Source organism: Vipera ursinii (genome assembly GCF_947247035.1).
Source record: "Vipera ursinii genome assembly, chromosome: 4".
NCBI lineage: Eukaryota > Metazoa > Chordata > Lepidosauria > Squamata > Viperidae > Vipera > Vipera ursinii.
The window spans coordinates 16,954,712-16,969,024 of record NC_139514.1 but is presented as its reverse complement, the minus strand read 5'-3'; positions in this window follow the sequence as shown (position 1 = coordinate 16,969,024).

Below are 14,313 nucleotides of genomic sequence, written 5' to 3'. Positions count from 1 at the left end.
TTGGTTAGTTGCACTTTAGGCTGATTCAGGTCTCTGACTGGGAATCAACTGGAGACTTGGCAGGCATAAGAAAAAAAAAACCTACTTTGAAAAATCCAGACTCTTCCATTGAATTAAAGCAAGATTCTGGTTACCATGCCAAAGGAGTAGAAGGGTGGGCTGAACATGCATCAGGTAAAGTCCCCAATAGGAGCCAGGCTGATCTTACTCTGGGGAATCCCTTATGACATCAGCCAAATGTTTGGTGAAATATGTTTGGTTGCCTCAAAGGCAAAACTTTGGCAGCTTAAAGAAGAACCATTGCTTTAGCCCCAGATAAGCTAAGATGAGGGATGCGGTGGCTCAGTGGGTTAGGACGCTGAGCTTGTTGATCAGAAGGTTGGCAGTTTGGCGGGTCGAATCCCAAGTGCCGCATAACAGACTGAGCGCCTGTTACTCATCCCAGCTTCTGCCAACCTAGCAGTTCAAAAGCACGTAAAAATGCAAGTAGAAAAATAGGGACCACTACGGTGGGAAGGTAACAGCATTTCGTGCACCTTTGGCGTCTAGTCATGCCGGCCACATGACCACAGAGACGTCCTCGGACAAGTGCTGGCTCTTTGGCTTTGAAACGGAGATGAGCACCGGCCCCTAGAGTTGGAAATGACTAGCACACATGTGTGTGGGAACCTTTACCTTTAAGCTAAGATGATTGAGCGGCATGGTGGCCTAGAGGTGGAGCTCTCCCTCACAATCAGGAGACTGTGAGTTCGATCCTCTCTCTCTCTCTTTCTCTCTCTCTCTCTCTCTCTCTCTCTCTGTGTGTGTGTGTGTGTGTGTGTGTGTTTGTGTGTGTGTGTGTGTCTGTCTGTCTCCCTGTCTCTCTCTCTCTGTGCAAAGAGAAAATATCTTCTCTGAGCTCCGTGTAGGCATCAGGAAGGGTATCCTTCCAGTAAATGCTCAGCTCCATTCTGTCATCCTGCCTCCACCCCGATGTGAGGGATTACAGGGTTGTTAAAAGAAAAAGACAAAAACCTAAGATGACTTTACGTTGCATCAGTACAAATGGAAGATGAGATGAAAGCAATGTCGCCTGCTCATTGCTGTTGGTAAATATGGTGAATATATATTTACATTACAAACAAATGCAATGAATTTATGCTATTATTAGATGAAAATGGGAAATGCCCCTAAGACCTTGAAATCACAATGGTCCCAAGACAAAATAAAAGCTTTAATCTCTCATCTATCAATATACTTGGTACCTTTTCAGCTCCTACCAATCCAGGACTTATACATGCTTGCAGAAACCATCCTGTCCCATCCTTTTGTATGTGCTGCAAGTAGTTTTAAGTCATGAGAAGTGCCTTACCTAGTTTGGTCCTGAAATATCTGCAAGAAAACCACCACACTCCTAGGACCCCACAGTTCAACCCTGAGCTACAAATATGCTATTCTATCAGAAGCAACTTTGCTTTCAGATTCGCTGCTACACTGTGGAGGTTCAGTTATATGGAACCTTGAATTTCATTTTACTCTTCTAGTGTTTATTTCATCCCAGATTATTTTTGTTCCAGAAGATAGTAGCTTTGACTAGAATCCTTTCTCCCTGTCAGGATCGTTCCTTTTGATGCATTGAAGAGATTCAGTATTTCTGGAATCAGATTTTTTCCCCCATCAGGACAGCTATAAATAGATCTCAGTTTTCTATCCTTTTCGTATTTTTTTTTTTTCATTTTCTTGCTATGGAATGTGTGGCTGATTTCTTAACCGGTTTATCATAGTAGCTTTCCCCCTCTCCTCAACACACAGTTCTTTCCACCCTTTTTTGTTTCCATGGATGTTTTCTCCTTGATCTACTCACAGCCACTTAGGGTGTGTTATTGTCTCTGTTATCTTTTCACGTCCGTGCTCATGACTAAAGAATTTTATTGAACTTTATTGAAGTTGCTATCCTGCTTTTATCACCTTTAGTAAATGCAATTCAAGACATGTGGACAACTAACAGGGGAAAACACTGTTATGTATATTGACATTCTCTTTGGATTCTGTTATATGAACTCCGCACTTAAAATCCTGAGTCTTTCATTTAAGGGCAAAATCTTATGTAAGAAAATGAACTAGTAGAAGGAGTCAGGATGAAGCAGAAAAAATAGTTAAGGAACCAGGGTAGAAATCAGCAGAATGTGAGTCCTAATCCTGCCTTCTGCATGAATGGCTTGGATGACTTTGGACACACATTCAACCCACCCCTCACAGGGTTGCTATTGTGAGGAAAATAGGAGGAGGAAGGAGTATGTTCACCTGCTTGAATTACTTATAAAATTAATAAAGGAGGGATAGAAGAAATAAAAATAATGGAATAAATTAGGATTATAAAAATATAAACAAACACAAACAAACGAATGAATGAATGAATGAATGAATGAATGAATGAATGAATGAATGTCCCAAGGGACGTTCCACCTAGGAGATAAAATGTATCCATCCACATAATGCCTAAAACTGAGACTGCCCTGTAAAATACTAAGCCTACTAAGTACATAGAGCCATTCCCTATTGTGAAAGTCATTAACCCAGTAACCCAGTTACAGTATAACTAAAGCTGTCCAGAATATTGGGCAAAGTGTCCTTTGTATGTCACTTCACTGAATGTCAGAACTTACACCCAATTAGATTGCTGATAGTTGACATAGCAATGCAGGTATTGCTCTACCATGGCATTAGCTCATTCCGTGGCCCCATTTATATAAGAAAGGCTGAACGCCAAAGAATTGAAGCCTTTGAATTATGGTGCTGAAGAAGTCTCCTGCGAGTCCCTTGGACTGCAAGGTGATCAAACTGGTCAGTCCTAGAGGAGATCAACCCTGACTGCTCTTTAGAAGGCCAGATCCTGAAGCTAAAACTCAAATACTTTGGCCACCTAATGAGAAGGAAGGACTCACTGGAGAAGAGCCTAATGCTGGGAAAGATCAAGGGCAATAGAAGAAGGGGACGACAGAGAATGAGGTAGCTGGATGGAGTCACTGAAGCAGTAGACGTGAGCTTAAATGGAATCCAGAAGATGGTAGAGGACAGGAAGGCCTGGAGGAACGTTGTCCATAGGGTCGCAATGGGTCGGACACAACTTCGCAACTAACATCAACAACAATTTATACTTGGATGAAAGGCTGAGCTGAGACCCTAAAATGGGTAGACAAGGAGAGAAAAGGATGAGCTATTATTTATTTCCAAATTCATGTTAGACTAGAAAAGTGCTTACATATATTTTCATATGGTATTCTGTTATTTTACTAAAGTTTGTAAGCTCACATAGATCTAACTGGAGTAAAGAAATTTCAGAGAACATCCATGTCTCCTGAAGATGGCAGATCATCAAAGTAGCAAAAAGAATGTTCAGGATTTTTTTAAAAAAAGTATTAATAATGCATTACAACATGTTGTTTGTTTATCTAGAACTCTCAGTCACTTCATTATCTCCATACAGCAACACTGATCATATGTTCATTGCTCCTCATTCTTTGATTTCAACCTTGCATTATGCCTTAAACAATAATTCTTATTTCTTTAGTCCAGGGATCTTATCTTTTATTTATGCTTTGTGTACCTTTTAAATACCACAATTTGTTTGCCTAGCCCTGGACAGGTTTTGATAACTTCTACATAAGTGTATTTCTTCTGAAAGTGCAAAGTCTTGTTTTTCTTATTCACAAGGTCAATATTTATAGAAACTTCCTTAAACTGTCAGCAAAATATGAAGGCATCTGCTAAGAGTGAGAGTTAAACTTGGAAAAATTCATAAAATTTCTGCAAGGTAGGAGAAGAAGAAAAATGGCAATGATAACTCTTTAACAAAGAAAGAGAACTAATGTGGGATGTTACTGCACAGACCAGTGTTTAGCAGGGCTAGTCAATTTGCTGTTAACTTTTTTGTCTCACTCTGAATGTCCTCAAAGACTGAACACTGGAAATAGATTTGTCATTTTGTACTGGGAAACATGTGAGAACTGGGTGTGTAAATCCTGCAATAGCACTTCAAGTTAAAAAAAATGCCATAGATCATTTACTTTATATGAATTCCCCCTCAAAACAAAACCCCAAAATTTAAGAACGACATTTGCCACCCTGTTGTAGAAGAACAGAGCTGAAAGAAAAGAAACTCTGGAATTTTAAGTTCCACTTTTGTGCCATCTTACTATTACAGAATAGATCCTACATTGTTAATTGTACGTGAAAGATATCCTCACTCTCTTCATTAATGGGAATGCACCAGATTAAAAGACTACCATATATATAAAAAACAACAACCAGAAAGTCAGAATATTCTGCAATATTCTTCTAGTTTAGTTACTCTAATCATTTTAATTTTCACTGAACAGGTAATTTCCAAAGCTTAAAAAAAGTGGTTTCCCCCTGTCTGTGTGGGTGTGTATAACTTGAACCACTTGTTTATTATGAGCAGCAATTAATTAGCATAGACCAACTTCTGTATTGTCATTGATTGTTGTAGTTTAAATGTGTCAGTGGTGCAAGATCGAAAAATCTTTGAATATTATGTCAGTCACACACCGATAATATGAATTATATCCTAATTTTTCCTCTCTATGCTCAGAATTAAATATCAGTTGGGTTGGCATGAACCTGTGTGGGTAAATCACAGCATGGCTCCCCCTGCAGTATCTAACTCATGAACTAGCATTGGCTTGTCCTGTTGTTGTTTTTTGTCACTTCCTAGGACTGCAAAGATACAAGAGCCCTCAACCATCCATGTAATTTGTAACTCAAAAATCATGACTGGCATGCTATATCTGAATCATTAAATGATAGGCTGTGCAAGCATGCTATCTCAGAATAATCCAGTGGCTGCTAGATATGATAAAATCTGCTCATCTTTAGAGACAGTTTTAACTGCCTGAATAATAGATTACCTTGGACTTCCCAAATACGGCTGACTGTTTTGGAAGATAGGATTTTAGACTAAGCATTAGAGCCTCTAGATGTCTAGAAGAACACTAGTAACATTGTTCAAATAAGGGATTCAGGAGAAGCAATATAATTAACATTCCGACTTTCTCTTTTTTCTGTTGTGGTTGAAGTTGCATAACTTGTGCCAACGCATATTAAAAAAAAACCATTTTTCTATAACAGATAGTAATGCTGTCCTCAAACCAGGAAAATCCATTTGCTGCACCTTAAATCAGAAGAAGTTCCAATTGTTCTGCAGCTTTGTTTTGCCTCATTAATTTGTAATTAAATAAAGTGAGCTATTTATATGCTATTGTTCCTATTAGAGATCATGGTGCTTAAACACACTCCTGCTATCACATTAAACCTGCTATCACATTAACCCTTTCCTGCTTTCAAACCTGCTATAACCTGTGACAACTCAAGAACTTTATTTACTTCTAGGGAAGTGGCCAAGGGAAACATTTTCATGAATCAATCTGCTTTAATTCCCATTTCTGTGATTGAGATAAGGTACTGGGGTACTAGTACAGGCGGATCTCTAATTTGGGAATAACAGAAATGGTGCCTTAAGTATAGAAATGCACGTTCATAAAGCTGGAAATCGTAAAAGCCATAAAATAAGAGCATTGCCTTATTAGGAAAAGCTTTGTAACATTAAGTTTTCTAATGGCCATAAAATAGTGGGCTGGTTCTGTTCCATTCAGCATCAACCATTTCATGAGAGCAATCGAACCACATTATTAAGGCTCAGCAGTCAGAGGAGTTCAGAAGCAGAGCAGAACACAGGAAGGTGGGTCTTGACTATATATATCTTACTCAGTTTCCTGATTTTAGGTTTGGTGGTGATGGTTGTGTTGATGCAGCTCCCAAAGAAATATTGAACAATTAGTTGAGCTTGGCTATCATGATTTCCTGGGACTGATAAAGTTAACCATAGCCCTGCCTTCCCACAGAAGCTAGAATTAGTAGTTTGAAGAAGGACCCTTCCATTTCCTGGAATGAATTCATGCAGTAGACATATAATTATTTGTACCTCTTCCTTATCCTATTCCCTACTGGGAGTCCTGTTAATTAAACTTTAGGATAGGGGTCTTCAAACCTGGCCTTTTCATGACTTATGGACTTCAACTCCCAGAATTCCTCAGCACATTGGCTGAGGAATTCTGGGAGTTGAAGTCCACAAGTCATAAAAGAGGCAGGTTTGAAGACCCTTGTTTTAGGCCATCACTGAAAGTTGTGAGTCTTCTGGCAATAGATTACAAGCAAACATATAGTGTGTAATTTTGACCTGTATGATGTATAAACAAGGGACGTGGTGGCTCAGTGGGTTAGGATGCTGAGCTTGTCGATCAGAAGGTCGGCAATTTGGCGGGTCGAATCCCGAGTGCCGCGTAGCAGAGTGAGCGCCTGTTACTCGTCCCAGCTTCTGCCAACCCAGCAGTTCGAAAGCACGTAAAAATGCAAGTAGAAAAACAGGGACCACTATGGTGGGAAGGTAACAGTGTTCCGTGCGCCTTTGGCGTCTAGTCATGCCAGCCACATGACCACGGAGATGTCCTCGGACAAGCGCTGGCTCTTTGGCTTTGAAACAGAGATGAGCATCGGCCCCTAGAGTCGGAAATGACTAGCACGCATGTGCGGGGGAACCTTTACCTCTACCTTTTATGATGTATAATCTTAGGTTTGGTCTGCACTGATTTTGACAGAGGTGTAGAAGGAACAGTCTGAAATGTAGGATTCTTAATTCTCTATTTTTTATAATTTCTTGTCACATTCTGTAATGTGGATAAGGTGAACCTTTTATTCTGACCCTGTGAGAATGCTTCTATATTGAATAGGTAATTGCCTGTTTACAGATACACTAGGTAATCTGACCTTCACAAAGACACCTCCAACCTCATTGTATGATATTGCTGAATTGTTGCAGCTGGTATGGATTTGTGGGTGTTCAGCACTTTTGAAATGTACAGCTGTAATTAATCTCATGATGCCTCAGTTTTTTCAGTTGTGGATATAAGCAAGGTGAGCAATCATAAACAGCTGCAAAGAACATTGGGTTCATTGATTAGGTGTGCAAATAGAAAGGAAAGCATAATGTCAACAGAAGGAAATAACTTTTTTGTGGGTTTTTTCTTAGTGCTAAATTCCTTTTGCAAATCTAACACAACAAAAGATATTGAGAGACAGATTTATTCAAATATGATATACACTCTTTGGTCATGTCCATGATATGTATATAATTGGTGTACCTGACTAAATTACTTGAATGGAGAAAGGTTGGGAATGTAATGGTTAAAGGCACAAGAGTGGAGACTGGGAGACTCGGCATTCTAGTCCTGCCTGAAGCACAAATCCATCTGGGTGATCCTAAGCCAGTCACTTTCTCTCAACTTTACAAGTTAGTCCAGACAAGAATCAAGTACTGAAGTACTAGCCCTGATTTGATTGTAAGGTTACATTAAAGGAATTTTGTGAGTCTGAAAGTACAATTCTTCTTTACAGTCCAATAAATTAGGGATGATCCTTTCTGAGAGGTTTGCCATGTCCCCTTCTGTAGGTTAAGCTGCCACTTAACTGACCATCGGAGGAAGTTAATAGAAAAGCACTTCCAAAAATATCACCAATAAAACTGTAGAAATATGACTAGGCAGTCACCAGAATCAGTAACTAACTCAATGGCACAGGAGGGAGGGAGGAAGAGAGAGATGGTACTCCATGCCTTCTGTTACATTATTATGTCCCACGCTCAGCTGATCTCATGAAACCTATTAGAACATGTCAAATATGAGGGTATTAATATGAGAAGGTTGGAACCACACATTGTGGTAAACCAGGATGTGCTTTGTTGAATAGGAATTGTAGCTTATTAAAGACAAGATGATTATACAAAGTAATGCAATATGATGTGCATGTGCAGTCATAGACACGTCTTCCTTATAGAAAGTACAAAGTTGATTTCTAAATATCTACAGGGAAAGATAGGGATGGGATATGATAAAAATCTATCTTTGGCCTTTTGCAGAACTGCTACTAGTCAGAATATTATCTTCTTTATCCTTGCTATTTAAATTTGCGTGCTACCAAATTTTCAAGATTCACAGCAACTGCCAATGTAATAAAATAGAATAAAACTTTCACAATATTTTCTCTTAATAAATGCATCTGTTTTGCCTTCAAATTAGTGTTGATTCTATTTTTTCTCACAAAACTAGTGAATTTCTAAAAAAAGTTAAAATGGGAAGGAAGGAAGGAAGGAAGGAAGGAAGGAAGGAAGGAAGGAAGGAAGGAAGGAAGGAAGGAAGGAAGGAAGGAAGGAGATTAAAATGGGAAAGGAATCAGAAATAGGAAAAAAGGGAAAGTGAAAAGTTATTAAAAAGTGTAATTTTCAACTTTCTTCCACATAGATACAAGCATAAAATATATTCTTTGAACTAGAATATAACAATGCATACCATACTTCAATAATCAGAATCAGTTCTAGTTATCAAATCAAAAGATTAACATTTCATTTTTTTCAGTTTCAAGCAAATAGTTCCAAAGTGGTTTAGCTGAAAGTCAGTGTTGGTTCTTGAAACTTCATTTCAAAATTGAGAAAGGCAGCAGTTTCAAAAAGTAACTTTATTTTCAGTTTACATGTGTGGGAATGATAGATTTCTGTTGTGTTATACCATGTTATACGATGGCGAACAATAAATGATTGATTTTGGTTCATATTTAATTAGATCATGTCTAATTATCATGTATATTGGAATGACTTGTGAATATTAATAGGTTTAATTATTTAGGAGTATGAATATCAACATTGTTTATAATAAAACCTGATTGATCTTTACATACTTACATTGGATCAGTGATAGAAACAAAATTGCCACCTAAATAGCAAACCATTAAGGTTATAATATAACTTACAAGGACAGGTAACAGAATAACAGAATTGGAAGGGACCTTGGAGGTCTTCTAGTCCAACCCTCTGCTCAAGCAAGAGACCCTATACAAGTGGCTATCCAGTCTCTTCTTAAAAGCCTCCAGTGATGGAGCACCCACAACTTCTGAAGGCAAGCTGTTCCACTGGTTAATTGTTCTCAATTAAGGAGAGAACTAATTTCTCCTTAGTTCTAGGTTGCTTCTCTCCTCAATTAGTTTCCATCATTGTTTCCTGTATGGCCTCTGGAGCTTTGGAGAATAGGTTGACCCTCATATATTGCGGCAGCCCCTCATATATTGGAACACTGCTATCACATCACCCCTAGTCCTTCTTTTACTAGACTAGACATACCCAAATCCTGCAACTGTTCTTCATACGTTTTAGCCTCCAGCCCCCTAATCATCTTTGTTGCTCTTTTCTGCACTCTTTCCAGAATCTCCATGAACGGGAGAAGACACAACTGGAACCACTACCACAAATACAGAAGCCAATTTGGTGCAGTGGTTAAGGCACCAGACTAGAAACTGGGAAACTGTGAGTCCACCTTAGGCAGGAAGCCAGTCGGATAGCAATGACAAAGGGTTGATTTTTCATGCAAAGACTTACAGGTAGTCCTCGATTTACAACAGTTTGTTTACTGATGATTTAAAGTTACAATAGCACTGAAAAATGTGATTTATGAGCATTTTTCACAGTTACAACCTTTGCAGTATCCCCATGATCATGTGATCAAAATTCAGATGCTTAGTATACTTATGACCGGTGCTGTTTCTCAAGGACATGTGATCACCTTTTATAATCTTCTGACAAGCAAAGATTCACTTAACAATTGGGTTGCTAACTTATCAACTGCAGCAATTCACTTAACAACTGTGGTAAGAAAAGATGTCAAATGGGGCAAAACTCACTTAACAACAGAAAATTTGGGCTCATTTGTGATTGTAAGTCGAGGACCATCTGTATTGCATTATTCCTATTCTTTTCCTATCCTGCTGTTGCTACTCATTACTGAAAAATGTCACAGGAGACAAATACTAACAGGCAGGCAGGGCAATATTTGTAATTGTCTAACACCAGGCTAAATCTTGAGCACTGTATCAAATTCTGTTTTAAAAAGGATTTGAAGAATAGAGCAAGTTTCAAAAAAAAATGATGAAGGGGACTAGAACATGCAGAAAATCTGGAAAGTTCTCAGAAGAGAAATCTGAGAAGAATCAGGGAAGATGTCACACAGAAGATAGTTATGACCTGTATTTTTCCCAGCATTGAGGAAAACAGAATTTAATTTAAAATCTAGGGAGGCAGAGTCCCACTGAATGTTAAGAAAAAGAGATAATGAAACAATGAGAACATTTTGACCATAGAATCTGTTATCCAGAATGATCATGTCCTTCACTCGATGTGCTTAAGTGTACAGTGGATAACCAACATCTATATTCCTGCACTGAGCAAATGATTGGACTTGATAGCCTCCATGGTAATTTAAATGCCAGGAATCTTTTGTTCCATGTTTTTTTTAATCTATTGTCCATAGATGAAACTGGGTGTATACGAGAGGAGTGAAGAATACAGAGAGGATGCTTTTCTGAGAGGTCTTACTTAAGTGTTACAGGAAATTGTCCACGTTTGTTTCTAATGCAGTAATGAGAATAAGAATAGATATTACCATGAGTGTTCTTATTGAGGCCCATGTAAAGGTAAAGGTAAAGGTTCCCCCGCACATGGGTGCTAGTCGTTTCCAACTCTAGGAGCTAGTGCTCATCTCCGTTTCAAAGCCGAAGAGCCAGCGCTTGTCCAAGGACATCTCCGTGGTCATGTGGCCAGCATGACTAGACGCCAAAGGCGCACAGAACGCTGTTACCTTCCCACTGTAGTGGTCCCTATTTTTCTACTTGCATTTTTACATGCTTTCGAACTGCTAGGTTGGCAGAAGCTGGGACGAGTAACAGGCGCTCACTCTGTTATGCGGCATTCGGGATTCGACTCACCAAACTGCCGACCTTCTGATTGACAAGCTCAGTGTCCTAACCCACTGAGCCACCGCATCCCTTCAGGTCCATGTAGACAAGGCTTATTTTGTTGTTCCATATGTGAATGATCATAATGAAGCAAATTGTAAGATTGTGATGACATTTGTGAGTCACATGAGATAGAAAAATGAGAATTGTAGATAGATCCTGTCAATATTTGAACATGCATTCTAAGCTAACAAGTATCCATAAGATCTGCAGCACAGCATATCACAGAAACCATTCTATTAATTTTTAGTGCCATGGCAACAGGTGTATTACACCATAGTAATATATTTATCTCTTATGGAAGTATGCTCCTTAAGTAACCTCATCTAATCCCGTTATAATAAACTCTTCTCAGATCCACCAGGAACACATGAGTCTGAGGAATTAAGTCAAATCAATTTTTATTATTACAGTAAAAAATCAGCAATACCAAACAAAAATAATAAAATTAATAAAATGGACCTGGGCTGGAAAAATATCACTTTTGTACTAATTATTGCCACATTTTCACTCCAGCCACACGAAATTTGGTCCCTGTGTCAGTTATAGCTGACTCAGTTGGAGCCTGAGAAAAGATAATTGGTATGATTATATGTCTTTGTTCTTCCTGGGAGTCAGTTCAACAAGATCCTTCTTCATCACTTACAGAAATTGCAGTGAAACAACGTATGTTGGACAATTTCTATTTTCTAGATTCACATCTGGGCAGATGTGTCCTGTATATTGCTTTAATGTTGAGAATAGCATGTTGGGCCAAGCTCAGAAGAAGTCCCTGACAAACCTAATTATAGATAAATATCTTGCAAATCTCCAAATATCTTTAGCTGTCAAGGTTCTGCTGTTCTAGGGATAGGATGCTGAGTTCGGTTGAGTATTTTATGGCTCTTAGCATAGCAAGTAGACTTACATACCACTCCAAAGTACTTTGCAGCACTCTCTGAGCAGTTTACAAATGTCAACATATTGCCCCCAGCAATCTGGATCCTCGTTTTACCAACCTTGGAAGGATGGAATGCTGAGTCAACTATGAGCTGGTCAGGATTGAATTCCTGGCTATGGGCAGAGTTAGCCTGCAATACTGCATTCTCACCACTTGGCCACCATGTCTCATTCAAACTTTAGCAACTAACTTTTTTACCTGATCAAAAGGGAGAATAGCAAGTCTAGCAAACCTTAGTCTCTAATTCACTGCTGATAATTACGGTGCGGTGTAGTTGTCTGTCAGAATTCACAGTACCAGGCTAATGAGAAGGGTCTGAGGAATGATGCAGCAGCAGCCAAAAAAAGCCAATGCAATCCTAGGTTGCATTAACAGAAGGATGGAATCAAGATCATGTGAAGTATTAGTACTACTTTATAAAGCCTTAGTAAGACTACACCTTGATTACTACATCCAGTTTTGATCACCACATTATAAAAAAGATGTTGAGACTTAGGAAAGAGTGCAGAGAAGAGCAACAAAGATTATTAGGGGACTGGAATGTAAAACATATGAAGAACAGTTGCAGGAATTGGGTATGGCTAGTCTAGTGAAACAAAGGATTAGGGGTGACATGATATCAGTATTCCAATATTTGAAGGGCCACCACAAAGAAAAGGGGGTCAATCTATTTTCCCAAGCCTAGAAGGCAAGAGAAGAAATAATGGATGGAATCTAATCAAAGAGACAAGCAACCTAGAACTAAGGAGAAATTTCCTAGCATTGAGAACAATTAACCAGTGGAACAGCTTGCCTATTCTGTTATTCTGAACGTTTATGTATCATTCAGAAAGAGAAACCTACAATGTACCTCAGTGATAAACCAAACGACAACACACTTCTGAAGAGTCAATGTGTAGCAATGTGTCAGCTCTACAGACCAGATTAGGAAACTGATACCATATAGAATCTTGCAAGTGTGAATGTACTTCTCTTGCCCTCCTTTTATCTTTGCGTGAAGAAGGGAGGAGTTTGTCTGAGACCTTTTCTCAATTTTCTTTCTTGGCCTAAGCACAAGCCTCTCTTATTGCAGTATTCTTCCTTCTGTTCCTCAAGGCCATTTCCTGTGTCCTCTACACAATGCAGCTAGAATGTCATATCCCTAAAGAAATGTATACCTTTTCCTTCTATGTTGTATTTGCCTTTGTAACCATTTCTTGAGGCCTGCCATTCTTTTGGAAGGTGGGATGCTTTGGGGATGCTTTGCACTGCCTTGCCACTATGCCCTTCCCCCAGGGAAAGGAATGCAGATGAATAACATCACCCTTATCTGGAAGACGGTTTGTGCTTGGAGCCAGAGGGAAATAAAACCGAGAGAGACCTTGAAGAGGAGCCCATTACCACCTGTGGTTTGGCTAAGATTCAAATGGACATGGATTAACTTTGTCCATGTTAACTTTGGTACTCAACTACTTTGAAACTCATCAAATTTGGTACTCAACACATTTTGATGTGAATGGTACTCATTGTTTTTTTTGGCACTCAACACACAAGCTAGAACTTTGTCAACTATCTTGTGACTGACTACATTATTCCTTAGGGGAAATATTTGTTTGGTACTCATTATTTTTTTTTGTACTCATTGCATCTCCCGGAACCAATTAAGGATGAGTACCGAGGTACCACTGTATTTCCATATTTCTAAATGTACTATTAAAGTTGCAAGCTCTCTTGATTCTCAAAGGTTTTACTACTAATTAGGTTCACGAATAGAAAAAATATTCACTTTGAATCCTACCTTGGTGCTTCATTCTGATAAGTGGTTAATTTGCCCCAGATGGATGCATTTTGAAATCAAAAGTTATATAAAGTTATATGTTTATTCTGTTCTGTCAGAGCTGAATAAAACTTGAAGAAAAAGCTTTTTCTTCCAAGGGAATTAATTCTGACAAAATATACATCAAAGGCAGTGGTGCATTTTTTTAAAATGAATCTCTTAATTCTAAGCATTTTTAAAATAATTGTGTTATTCCTTTCTGAATTTGAGAAAAGGCAGCCTTTGAAATCTAACAAGATTATTGAAAAAGACTTACAACCTCCCATGTTTCATGAGCCCTTTTTGTGAAGATAACCAGAATCATAGAGATCCCTCTAGGTAAGTAAGCTGTAAAATCTCAAAAAGATAGGTGCACAGGTTAGCAAGATACAAGGAAGGAAAAATGGCTTGAGGGTTTCTGTTTCATATTGCTTTGTGCTCAGCTTTGGCATCCAAGTCACAGAGAGATTCATCCTTGATAGAGGGTAGATGGATGACACTTTACTGAGCAAAATACATGAGATTACACACTTCAATTACACTATGTTTCATAAACTACAATATAAGTAACATTTATTATAAGGATGCGTGTCAAATACAATGTGATATACTATGTATTATCAAAAGGAAGCTTTTAAAAGCTTCAGATGCGTTTCTTAAAACATATTACAATTTTTTTTGTGACTAA